Source organism: Microcaecilia unicolor, chromosome 1, assembly GCF_901765095.1.
Source record: "Microcaecilia unicolor chromosome 1, aMicUni1.1, whole genome shotgun sequence".
In the NCBI taxonomy this organism is placed as follows: Eukaryota; Metazoa; Chordata; class Amphibia; order Gymnophiona; family Siphonopidae; genus Microcaecilia; species Microcaecilia unicolor.
Window position 1 is genome coordinate 225631753 of NC_044031.1, and position 12874 is coordinate 225644626.

Genomic DNA, 12874 nt, shown 5'->3' on the forward strand with positions numbered 1-12874 from the left:
CAGGCGGTAATTCTGCTTTTGATGTGCGTCCAAAACATGCGGTAGAAAATATTTTCAATTTTCTACTGTGTGGGGCTTACTTGGTGGTAATTGGCAGTTTACGTGTGCTGACGCTTACTGCCCGGTTAGTGCATGAGACCTGACCACCAGGCGGCAAGATCTCAGGCTAAAAATGGACACGCAATGATTTAAATTTTGCCACAGTTACATTTTCGGTTACAAAAAAGTCATTTTTTCCAGGCGCGCTGAAAAAAGAGACCTTCACGCGTCCAAAACATGTGCCTACATCTGCGCAGGCCACTTTTCGGCACACCTTAGTAAACTGGCCTCTAGGTACGCTATATAGAATTCAGGGGTAATGACCCTTAATTAGCATTGATTTACAGTTGCATGTGTAACTGCACTTAGGTACTATTCTATAGCATAACACCTAACTGCTATAACGTACAGCTGCAGAGGGAGTGTGTCTTGCAGTTGTATGCATAACTTACAGAATACTATCACTCACGTGCACAACTTTCAACATTTAGTCATGGGCTTTTATACCAGCCATTGAATTGGCATAAGTGCTCATGCTTAAAGTCAGTCATGCGCCATTATAGAATTGGTGCTTAACGTCCAAATTTTTGCCACCTAACTCTGGGTGACTTTTCCTGAATTGATACCATAATGTATTGAATATTGCCATTATTCAAATAATCCCAGCACTGATCTCTCTGTCCAGATATTCAGCACCACCCGATCTCTATCTATTGACCATCCAGATTATCTTTGACTGCTGCTGCCGGTGTTTGAACAAAAAAATGCAGATTGAAGTAGCCGAATATTGATTGAATATATTTTCTTAGGTATATAAATAAAAAGTCTCTTATATGATGTACCTACCATTTATCCTTAGACTTCACATCTAGTTATTAAGATCCAGAATGAATTAATTTTAATATAAATTAATATACAGAAATTCTCCAAATCATGGCTCTTTGGCACATGAGATCTGTGTAGGGTGTCAAGAAAAAATAGACCTTCAAATTATTCCTCAGACTTTCCATCACCTATAGACTTTTAGCCACAAGAGCAATTTAAAAAAAAAGAGGGTTTTGTGGTTTGAATTTTGAAATATATCCAAACCTGTGTATTGATTGTAGTTTTCATGCAGATACAGCTCTTCTGATTGCTTGTCTATTAACTAGCACTTTTTTAAAATGAGATTTTAAAAGAAAAATAAATCATTTGGTAATTTTCTTGGAAAACTGGGGAAAAATACATTTCCAGGTTCCTAAATTAATATTGATGCAAAATAGGCAACATAATACAGCGATAGCTATAGGCAAATGAGAAAGCAAGCCTTAATTGTTCAGAAATGTAGTAGAAATGTTAAATAGTGTTGGAAATTTTGCTAAATGGTAACTCCTCTGTAATTACAGACCTTTCCAATTTTTCAGTATAATTATATAACTACACTTGCCTACAAGGGCATGAAAACCTAATACATGGACATGTGCTCATGCATGCATCATTCGTTCCATATTAAATTTGATATTAAAGCAATTAGGTGCATGACCCATTCAAATGAATTAACTAAAGGAGTGGACATGGGCAGTAAATCTACAGCTGGTCGGTTTGTACAACTCTACCCTTGGACTGTAATTGCTAACAATTAATTAAATAGGAACCTAAAAAAAGATCCATGATATTTTCATTGCATATAAAACTGAAGTTTGGACTTTTTGACTGCGATATTTAACAGCTGTAGAATCTCAGTGAAGATAAATTGGTTTCATTAATTACAGCATGAGATAGCAGGCATACTAAATTATATTTTAGAGATATATTTCTTGATTTTTTTCTCTCCTGATAAATATACACCATGGAGCCTCAGTATAAGAGCCAATTTTGTCCTTTCTATAGCGTGCTATTATCTAGAAATTTTCTTACTCAATCCCCTGAATTCTATATATGGTGCTGAAACTTATCTGTGCATGTGCTCAAATTCTGTGCACAATTTAATTGTTTAAAGAACCAATCAGCGCCAATAATTGGATGCTAATGATCAATTATTAGTGCTGATTGGCACCAATTTGCAATTACATGCGCAACTTGTTACATGCTATTTTATAAAGATCTGCACATAAACTTGTTAGCGTACAATCGAAAAGGGGGTCTGACCATGGGAGGACAGTAGATAGCATAGTATTTTAGAATTCAGGGGGGATCCATACCTAATTTAGGTGCAAATATTTTTACCACATTTCAACTGGTGTAAATCCTCATGCCTAAAAGTTTAGCGTAGATCCTGGTTTTTCATGATAATCTCTAAACGGCGCCCAACTCAGAGCATATGATTTTTTTTTTGTGCAGAAACTGGCACTAAGCTCGATTCTATAAATGTTCAATTTTAAGCGGCATTTATAGAATTACACTTAGCACAATTTTTTTTAAGCGCCAGTTTTTGAGCACCATTTATAGAATTGCCACCAGTATGACTGTATTCTGAATTTATGATTTTTAGTAAATCTTTTTTGAAAATGAGAACACACCATTTCCTCCACTGTAGATGCAAATGCCTCTTAATTTAGAATGAAATTGGCTAATTTTGGCAGTGAAAATGAAGGCAAATTGGTGTTTCTCTGAGGACAATTAGGCATAATATTCTCACATGTGGGTGATGTTATCCACAGAGCCCAGTGTTGACACTGCCAAGTGCATTGTCACATTAAATCGTTAAGGCAGTGCCCCCATCGCACATGCGCATGTGCCTTCCCACCCAATGCTCGAGCGCAGGACCAGCAGTCTATCATTTTCCATGGAGCAAAAAGGTTGTGTTTTTAAGCTCTGCTCAGTGTGTCAAAATTTTACCTTGTTGGTGCTTTCCCATTTTGGGGATATCTCTTTCTCTTCATATTTTTCCTTTTTCTGTGTTAATTTGTAAATGTATTCATTTTTTCAATTAATTTCATTTTTTTAATTTTCAGCCTTTTGGTTCCTTTGTGCCCTTCTTTTGCCCAGGACACATTGAACATTTTAGGGTACACAACTACTCAAGCTCCAGGCCATAGAGCCTTTAAACCTTGTGTTGGCCATTTTTTCCCTTCATGTCAATGAGGATGCCGAGTGGCTTTAAGAAGTGTACTCAAGGACTATATCAGACACAAACCCCATAACTGATGTGTTCAGTACTTGTGTCCAGAGCACCGGGACATACTATGCAGCCTACATACTATGTAGCTTGTGCATGCAAGTGAGAACCCTTAAACCCACAGAGTACAGTATCAGCATCTGCATTGAGCATGGCAGGGGATTTGGCATTTGATATGGAACCTGCATCGGCGTCAGCATCGACATCGGGTGCACCAATGCACCATCGAGATGGTTCGACGTCAGACTGAGTACCACAAACACTAATGACTTGATGTCCACATTGTTGGTGTTGTGTGCATCAAGGGATATGCAGCGAAAAAAGCCTAAGAAGCATCGCCATTGTTCTACCTCCATGAACTCTGCCCACACTTCCCCTGCATCAATGTCCTTGATGCACGGGAAGTCTCCGTGTCACAGTGACCACTCTTCTTCTCTCCAACTTATTTCTCACCAAGAGCCTTTGAGGTCTTTGAGATCTCCTACACCTACATGGTCTATGGCCCAGGCTGATTCCGCAGGTACCCCCGCCTATTCTACAGGAGGAAATCTGGGCTATGCTCAAGGAGGAGCTTTCAGGGATTCTGCGTTCGCAGTCTACAGGTTTACAGGGTGCTTATGCCAGCCTCAGTACAGCCCATCGATACAGAAGAGGTCCCACACACTGGTTTGATACCGATCGTCGGAGGCAGCACAAACTCAGCTAACACATACATTGACATTGGCAGAGGACTTTCTCCAACATCGGAGACTCATTTTTCTTGACACAGAGACAACACTCTCTTCCATGTACTTCCCATGAACAGTACTTTGAAGATTCTGACTCAGCCTCTCTTGGGAGAAAGATCAATGCCCACAGGACCTCTCAGTTGAGAAGTCCTATGGCATTCTGATCCTTCTGCACCACCTGAGAGCCATAGATCTCTTCCAGAAATATATCCTTCCCTGTTTTTGTCCATTAGATGGCCCAAGCCATACCCTTCAAATTGGAAAGGAGGAACCTCATTCATAACTTTTTGATGTTCTAGATTATGACTCTCCTTCAAGAGAAGGAAATACTGATCAACTACATACAATTATGAAAAATACTCTACACAAGAACTGGGAGATCCCACTGACTGTTCAGGTGGCCCCGAAGGAAACTGATACAACGTAGAGGATACAGAAATGCAATAGATTTGACAAATCATACATATAGCATCATTCCTTACATGTGGAATCTGCTTTAAAACACACTCATGGTACGAGGTTTCATGCTTCTGCTCCTCCAGGAACAGAAACTAGAACATTAGACTCTTTTGGCAGAAAAGCTTTTCAAGCTTTAATGCTAACCAATCGTATATTAGATTATCAGTTTTATTCCACAGTTTATTTACAATCTCTGATACAGAGTACACTCTCCTTTGCAGACTTTCTTCTCCCTGAAAAGGCTGAAAATTTTCAAAAGCTTTACAGGAAGCTTCTCGACTATCATAAATATCTGACAAGGCAAGCCTTTGATGCTTTTGATGTTTCTTCATGCATTTCTGCATTAGCAGTATCAATGTGATGTCTCTCCTGGCTCAGTTTTTCACCTTGAAACTGCTGTCCAGAACTGTCTAGCAGATGTCCCTTGTCATGGAGAAAACTTGTGTGGTGACAAAGTCAAGAAGATGACCAAAATAATCAAAAAACATACAGATACTATAAAACTTTTATTCAGGCCACAGACTTCTACTACCTCTTCTACTAGAAGATTTACAGGAGGATTTTGATGTTCCAATTATTATATGACTAATATGACTAATGGGCTTATTTTCGAAAGAAAAGGACGCCCATCTTTCGACACAAATCGGAAGATGGATGTCCTTCTCACAGGGTCTTCCAAATTGGTATAATCAAAACCCGATTTTGGACATCCCCAACTGCTTTCCATCGCAGAGACAGACAAAGTTCAAGGGAGCATATCGGAGGCATAGTGAAGGCTGGACTTGGGCATGCCTAACACTAGGACGTCCTCGACCCATAATGGGAAAAAAGGACGTCCCTGACGAGCACTTGGATGACTTTACCTGGTCCTGTTTTTCTCACAACCAAGGCACAAAAAGGTGCCCTAAATGACCAGATGACCACTGGAGACAATCGGGGATCACCTCCTGTTACTCCCCCAGTGATCACTAACCCCCTCCCACCCTCAAAAATATCTTTAAAAATATTTTTGCCAGCCTCTATGCCAGCCTCAGATGTCATACTCAGGTCCATAACAGCAGTATGCAGGTCCCTGGAGCAGTTTCAGTGGGTGCAGTGCACTTCAGGCAGGTGAACCCAGGCCCGTACCCCCCCAACCTGTTACATTTGTGGAGGAAACAACAAGCCCTCCAAAACCCATCAGAAACCCACTGTACCCACATGTAGGTGCCCTCCTTCACCCGTAAGGGCTATGGTAGTGGTGTACAGTTGTGAGTAGTGGGGTTTTGGGGGGCTCAGCACACAAGGTAAGGGAGCTATGTACCTGGGAGCAATTTCTGAAGTCCACTGCAGTGCCACCTAGGGTGCCCGGTTGGTGTCCTAGCATGTCAGGGGGACCACTGCACTAGAAATGCTGGCTCCTCCCACAACCAAAGGGCTTGCATTTGGTCGTTTCTGACCAAAAAGCAGAAATGACCAAGTCTAGGGACGACCATCTCTAAGGATGACCAAAATTTCAAGATTTGGATGTCCCTGACCGTATTATCGAAACGAAAGATGGACGTCCATCTTGTTTCGATAATATGGGTTTCCCCGCCCTGCATTGGGACATTTTGCAAGGACGTCCTCATCAGAACTTGGACGTCCCTTTCGATTATGCCTCTCCATGTGTCATTACAATCCTACTCCTCCTCCACCTCAGAGGACTGCACCCCCCAATGCTCATATCTAAGGCAGCAGCAGTCAAAAGTCCCAGACACCCCCTCAGTCTAAGCAACACCCCAATTTTTGACTCCTTCCTAGATAGCATTGCCAGCATATAGTTATCCATTCCAAGCAGTTGGAGGGTGAATCTGTCTCTTTCAAAAGAGATAGCCTCTCATTATCTCTGACCATTGGGTGCTATGCACCATACAGCACACCTCCCAACCATCCACCAAGAGAGTCTCGTTTCAGCTTCCTACAAATGACCCTACTTCGAGAGGAGCTCTTGGTCCTTCTATGGCAAAATGCAACAGATCCAGTTCCTCCACCATACAGGGGTTGAGGGTACTATTCCTGATATTTTCTCATACCAAACAAGAAAGGGAGAGCAAGGTCAATTCTCAGTCTATGAGGCTTAGACGAGGTTCTACTCTGAAACATTTTGCATGGTTTCTCTGGGATCACTACTTCCCATGATACAACACAACAACTGACTTTGCTGTCTAGATCTTAAGGAGGTAAACATATGCTTATCTATTATCCCTGCTCACAGAATGTTCCTATGCTTTCACTGTGGGACTCTGCATTATCAATACAAGGTCTTACCTTTTGGCTTGGCTGAACTTCTCAAGTAAAGTCTTCACAAAGTGCCTGAAAGTGGTAGCTGCGACACTATGTAAGTGGGGAATACACATTTTACCCTACCTAGATGATTGATTAATCAAGGCAGCCTCTCGGGAGTCAGCACACACCTTCATTCAGTCCATCATCAGGCTGCTAGAGCTACTAGGGTTTGTGATCAGTTATCCAAAGTCACATCTTCAACCAGTTGAAACAATAGAATTTAAAGTGGTCCTTCCTCAACTGAGAGCAAACAACATACTGCATCTCTCCACTCAGGTGTTCAAATCCACAAGAATATCTGCTCATCAGAAGTTCTGCTTACTTGGTTACATGGCCTCAATAGTCCATGTAACACCAATGGTTTGACTCCATTTCCACATTTCTCAGTGGATGCTCTCCTCTCAGTGGTCTCAGGCCATGTGATCACTCTCGGCCTATATTAGAGTCACTCCATAGCTGCACAACTCTTTACGGTGGATGGTGACATGAGGTCTTCTTTTTCAGCCTCCTCCACATCACAAGGTCCTCACCATGGATATCTCCTTGGTAGGTTGGGGTGCTCACCTCGATGGTCTCCACACATGGGGATCTTGGTTCCAATGGGAGAAACAACATCATATCAACCTCCTAGAATTGCAAGCAGTTTGGAACACTCTCAAGACTTTCCAGGATCACATGCTTGAACAAATAATTTTAGTTCACACAGACAACCAGGTTGCGATATATTACCTGAAAAAACAAGGAGGAACAGGTTCTTACATCTGTGTTGACAAACAATCCAAATACGGACTTGGACAGCTTCTCAACACATCTTTATAAGGGCTATTCACCTAGCTGGCAAACAGAATGCTGTAGCAGACAAATTAAGGAGTGCCCTTCAACCTCATGAACGGTCCCTCAGCATGTCTGTAGTTCATCGAATATTCCAGCAATAGGGGAACCCACAGATAGACCTGTTCACTTCTCCTCAAAACAACAAGCTTCCCCACTTCTGTTCCAGGTTCTTTGCTCCTAACTGTGTAGCCCCAGATACCTTCTTGCTTCACTAAGGCATGGATCTCTTATATGCCTTTCCCCCACTGCCTCTCATAGGAAAAACTCTTCTCAAACTACGCTGAGACCAAGGGACCATGATTCTAATTGCTGTCCACTAGCCTTGTCAGATATGGCTCTCTTTTTTCCTAGAATTATCCTCCAAAGAACCATTGAGGTTAGATCCTTTTCCAACCCTAATAACATAGAACAAAGGGTCTGTCATCCATCCATACCCTTGTTCCTTAGCCCTGATGGCTTTGTTCCTGATGATATAGATTTACATTCCTTAAAATCTTCCTGAAGGAGTCTCTAGAATACACCTAGCCTCCAGGAAGCCTTATATGCAGAAATGTTACCATTTCAAATGAAGTAGATTTTCTTTCTGGTGTACAGCCAAAGTACTTGACCCTGCTAGGTGCTCATTCCCCATTCTTATGGAGTACCTCCTCCATCTTTCTGATTCTGGCCTCAAAATGAACTCAGTCAGAGTACACATGAGTGCCATGAGTGCTTTTCACTTCAAGGTTGATAACAAACCAGTGTCTGTTCATCCCTTGATAGTAAGATTCATGAAGGTTTTATTTCACGTCAAAGCTCCTATCAAACCAACCCCTATAGTTTGGGATCTCAATGTCATCCTTACAGCTCTCATGAAACCTCCTTTTGAACTGCTTCATTCCTATTGTTTAAAATACCTCACATATAAGTTAGTGTTCTTAATAGCTCTTACTTCTGCCAGAAGAGTAAGTGAACTTCAAGTCCTAGTGGTAGACCCACCTTATATTAGGTTCTACCACGACAAGGCTGTTCTCTGAACCCACCCTAAATTCCTCCCTAAAGTGGTATCAGAGTTCTACCTCAATCAGTCCTGTCTTCTTCCCTGAGCCACACTTTTATCCTGGAGAAACAGCTCTCCATGCCTTATACTGCAAGTGTGTTCTAGCATATTATCTGGAGTATACAAAACCTCATAGGAAGTCTGTCCAGCTTTTTGTATCCTTCGACCCTATTAAATTAGGGATTCCCATCACCAAATGGATGATATCTAGTTGGCTGGCTGACTGTCAGGCTCATTTTCAAAAGAGATAGACATCCAAAAAGTGAAATAAGTCAGCATTTGGACGTCTATCTCACAGAAACGTCCAAATCAGTATTATTGAAACCTCTTTTTGGACGTCTTTCTCGAAGTCCATCAGAAGGATGTCCAAATCTCAAGGGGGTGTGCCAGGGGTGTGTTCAAGGTGGGACTTGGGCGTTCCTAAGACTTGGATGTCTTTGAGCCATAATAGAACAAAACAAAGACTAAAATCTAGACGTTTTGAGCTAGCTCTGTTTTTATAATGAATAGCTGCAGTGGCAATTGAACCCAGTTCCCCAGTATCAAAGTCTACTGCACTAACCAGTAGGATATTCCTCTACTCCACACAAGAGGTGCCCCAAATAACCAGATGACCACTGGAGGGACTCAGGGATCACCTTCCCTTACTCCCCCAAATCACAAAACATTTTTCCAAACAGCATTTTCAAAAGGAAAAGATAGACTTTTTTGTAGAAAATGACTTTTCCTGTTCTGATTTGGACATTTTACAAAAAACGTCCAAATTCAGACTTAGATGTCATATCCAAAAATGTCCCTTGTGCATTTGACTTGCTCAAGGTCACAAGGAGCAGCAGTTGAAATTGAACCCATGTTGCTGTTTTGGACATCTTGCATTTGGATGTCTTTTGTTTAAAAATGGACAAAAAAAAGGATGTCCAAATCACAGGACATCCATAGCATTTTCGAACACAGAAGATAGACGTCCATCTTTTTTGAAAATGACCTTCTTTCCTGTTTGAAATTTGGAAGTCTTTGTAAAACGTCCAAATTCTGATTTAGATGTATCTTTCGAAAATGCCCCTCTGTATCTCCTACATGTATACTTAGATTGGGCTGACGCAGAGGGAGCATGGAAACCAACGACGCTGACCGGCGCGCGGCACCCCCCCCCCCCCCCCCCAGCGGCGTGCACCCGGGGCAGACCGCCCCCACCGCCCCCCCCCCCCCCTTGGAGTTGTCTTCTTAACTTTAGTACTGTACTGCTGGTCCCACACTCAAACATCGGGTGGGAAGGCACCTGCTCATGCACGGTGGGGACACTGCCTCAAAGATTTAAAGTAACAGTGCACTTGGCAGTATCTGTACCAGGCTCTGTAGATGATATTATCCAAATGTGAGAACACATGCCTGCTATCCTTGGAGAACATCTGCTACAGATAAGTAAGTTAGTTATACTGCTGATAGTTTCTCTTTGTAGAACACATGCTAAATTTGCTCTTTCCTTCTCAGTCCCCCACCATTCATCAATTTTCTTATTTCTTTCTACTAACCTATTGTAACCGGAGATTTTTTGACATTTGTAAGGTAATTTCATATCAGGTAAGCTTCTTTTTTTTCTGTATGCTGTACTATTATATCATGCTCTACTGCTTTAGGTAGTACTATATCTGTGTTTTGTTTTTGGTTTTTTTTATTTGTTACATTTCTATCTCACATTATCCCACCTATTTGTAGGCTCCATGTGGCTTACATAGTACCGGAGAGGCCTCGGCTCCAGTGTGAACAAATACAGTGTGATGCTGTGGTAAGATCAAGTTCATGTGGCACAGCCACATTAGGGAATCAGAGAACAGAAGAGTTGTGTTATGTCCATTACGTGCTTTAGTTTGGTTTTGCTTATGTAGGAAAAACTAGATGCGCAAGTTGTTTTGTATTTAAGTCCTTTGCAGCTTGGGTAGTGCAGATTTAGATAAAATCGTATTGATTCGGATGTATTTCTAATTGGTAAGTCGATCAAGTCTGTCATGTAACTCGGGGCTTCTCCGTAGATGATTTTGTAAACCATGGTGCAGATTTTGAAGGCGATGCGTTCTTTGATTGGGAGCTAGTGTAGTTTTTCGCGGAGGGGTTTTGCACTATCAAATCGCATTTTACCAAATATAAGCCTAGCTGCCATGTTTTGAGCAGTCTGAAGTTTCTTTAAGGTTTCTTCTTTACATCCCGCATAAATTCCATTGCAGTAATCTTAGTGGCTTAGTACCATTGATTGTAACAGGTTGCGAAATGTTTCCTTCGGGAAGAATTGCTTCACGCATTTGAGTTTCCACATTGAGTGGAACATTTTCTTTGTTGTGGATGCCACTTGGCTCTCTAGTGTTAAGTAACGATCCATTGTAACGCCGAGGATTTTCAAGCTGTCTGAGATAGGAAGGGTGTGATCTGGGGTGTTGATACTTGTGGGGATGTCCACGCTGTGATGGGATGAGAAGATGAGAAAATGAGTTTTTTCTTTATTGAGTTTTAGTTGAAATGCATTTGCCCTTGAATCCATGATGTTCAGGCCGAGCTTGATTTCGTTGGTGATTTCTGTCAGTTTGGTTTAGTAAGGAATATATATTGTGACATCATCTGCATATATGAAAGGGTTAAGGCCATGGTTGGATAATGACTTGACAAGTGGGGTTATCATTAAGTTGAATAGGATCGGTGATAGCGGTGATCCTTGCGGTACTCCACAGTCTGCTTTCCACGGTGATGAGATGTTTGAATTTGATTTTACTTGATATGTTCTTGTGGTTATGAAGCCCTTGATCCAGTTAAGTATGTTTCCACTAATCCCGAACTTATCTAGTAACCTTAATAATTACGGTTTACCATGTCGAATGCACTAGACATGTTGAATTGGAGGAGAAGGATGTTTTTGCCTGTTGCTATTTCCTGCTTGAATTTAGCTAGAAGAGTGAGTAATACTGTTTCCGTGCTGTGGAGGGGGCGAAAGCCTGACTGTGATTCGTGTAATTTTGAGAATTTGTTTATGTAATCTGTAAGTTGTTTGGTTACCATGCTTTCCATCAGTTGTGGAAGGTGGCATACAAGTTTTTTAAATAAATACATAAATAGGGTATGTACTAAATATTCTGATTTAGATGTCCCTGAGTCTACTTCCGAGAGGTGTAGTAAAATAATTCATTGAAACAGGCACTTGTATGGTAAAGGATGTTTTATCTTAAATAAAATCTTGTTAGGAATGTCCAACACTAGGTAAAGTATTTTACAGGGAAACTGATATAGGGTGTAAGATTCCAGCAAAGAATGAATCTGATGGAAGGTGTCCCTCTCAGTATCTGTATGTGTGTCTCTCCCTGAGCCCATGTGTGTTTATACATGAAGGAATTGTAAACCATTTCAGCATATGCCTAATTCCCAACCGTTGTTCAGTATGGAGTCTTTTCATCTGAAGACACCTTTTTTTTTGCAAACAGCTGTGCTTTTCTTCAAGACTGAGACTTCAGGGCCCTGCCTGTCTGTACGTTATTTGTTATTCATAACAGTACTCCTATAAATGTAAATGATAAAAGCCTGGAGACATCAAGTCTAGTATCTACACTGACATCATTTTAAGGGTAAGATGAGGGGTCAGAAATGTAATACTTCTAGAAAACCTGTGTCAGTCCAACTTAGGTTAGCTAAATTGTGGTAGGCACAGTGGACCTCACTGTGCAGTGCTTACAGGGCAGAGAGCCAGGAAAGGCATGTACAATATATGTATCTGTGTGCCTTTGTAAAACTGGTCCCCAAAAAGTAGGCACTGATATTTATAATTGTTCTGACACTGTGCACATCGTACAGAGTACATATTTAAGGCACAACTTTGCCTTCTCTGCCCAAACTCCATCCTAGGGAATGCCTGCATATATATCATATAATTTAGGCAGTATGCTATATTTAGGATTTAATTTTGTGCATGTATTCTAGGTTACTACTTTAGAAATTAGAAATTTAGAAACAACAGTTCTAATAATCAAATTGCATATACAAGTAACCATGAGGAGTAATATACAGTAGCACAGAATAATACAGAGCTTTCAAATACATTTCCAGTTATGGTCTTGGAGTTTAATTGTGAAATGGAAACAACATGGCTAATTTCCCTTTTAAAGTTGTCTAAAGGATGCAATGATAAAAAGTGCCCACCTACTCAACACTTGCTTTTTCTGTATATGGCAGAGATAAAACACCACACATACGTTTGAAAATGCTTTTTGTAAATGTACTGTTTTCTAGCTGAACTGAAACACATAAACCAGGAATAATTCTTTTTATTTTTTTTAACTTTTCATTTTCAGAATTTTTGCAAATCATACACATATCCACTTCTGCCAATAAGAT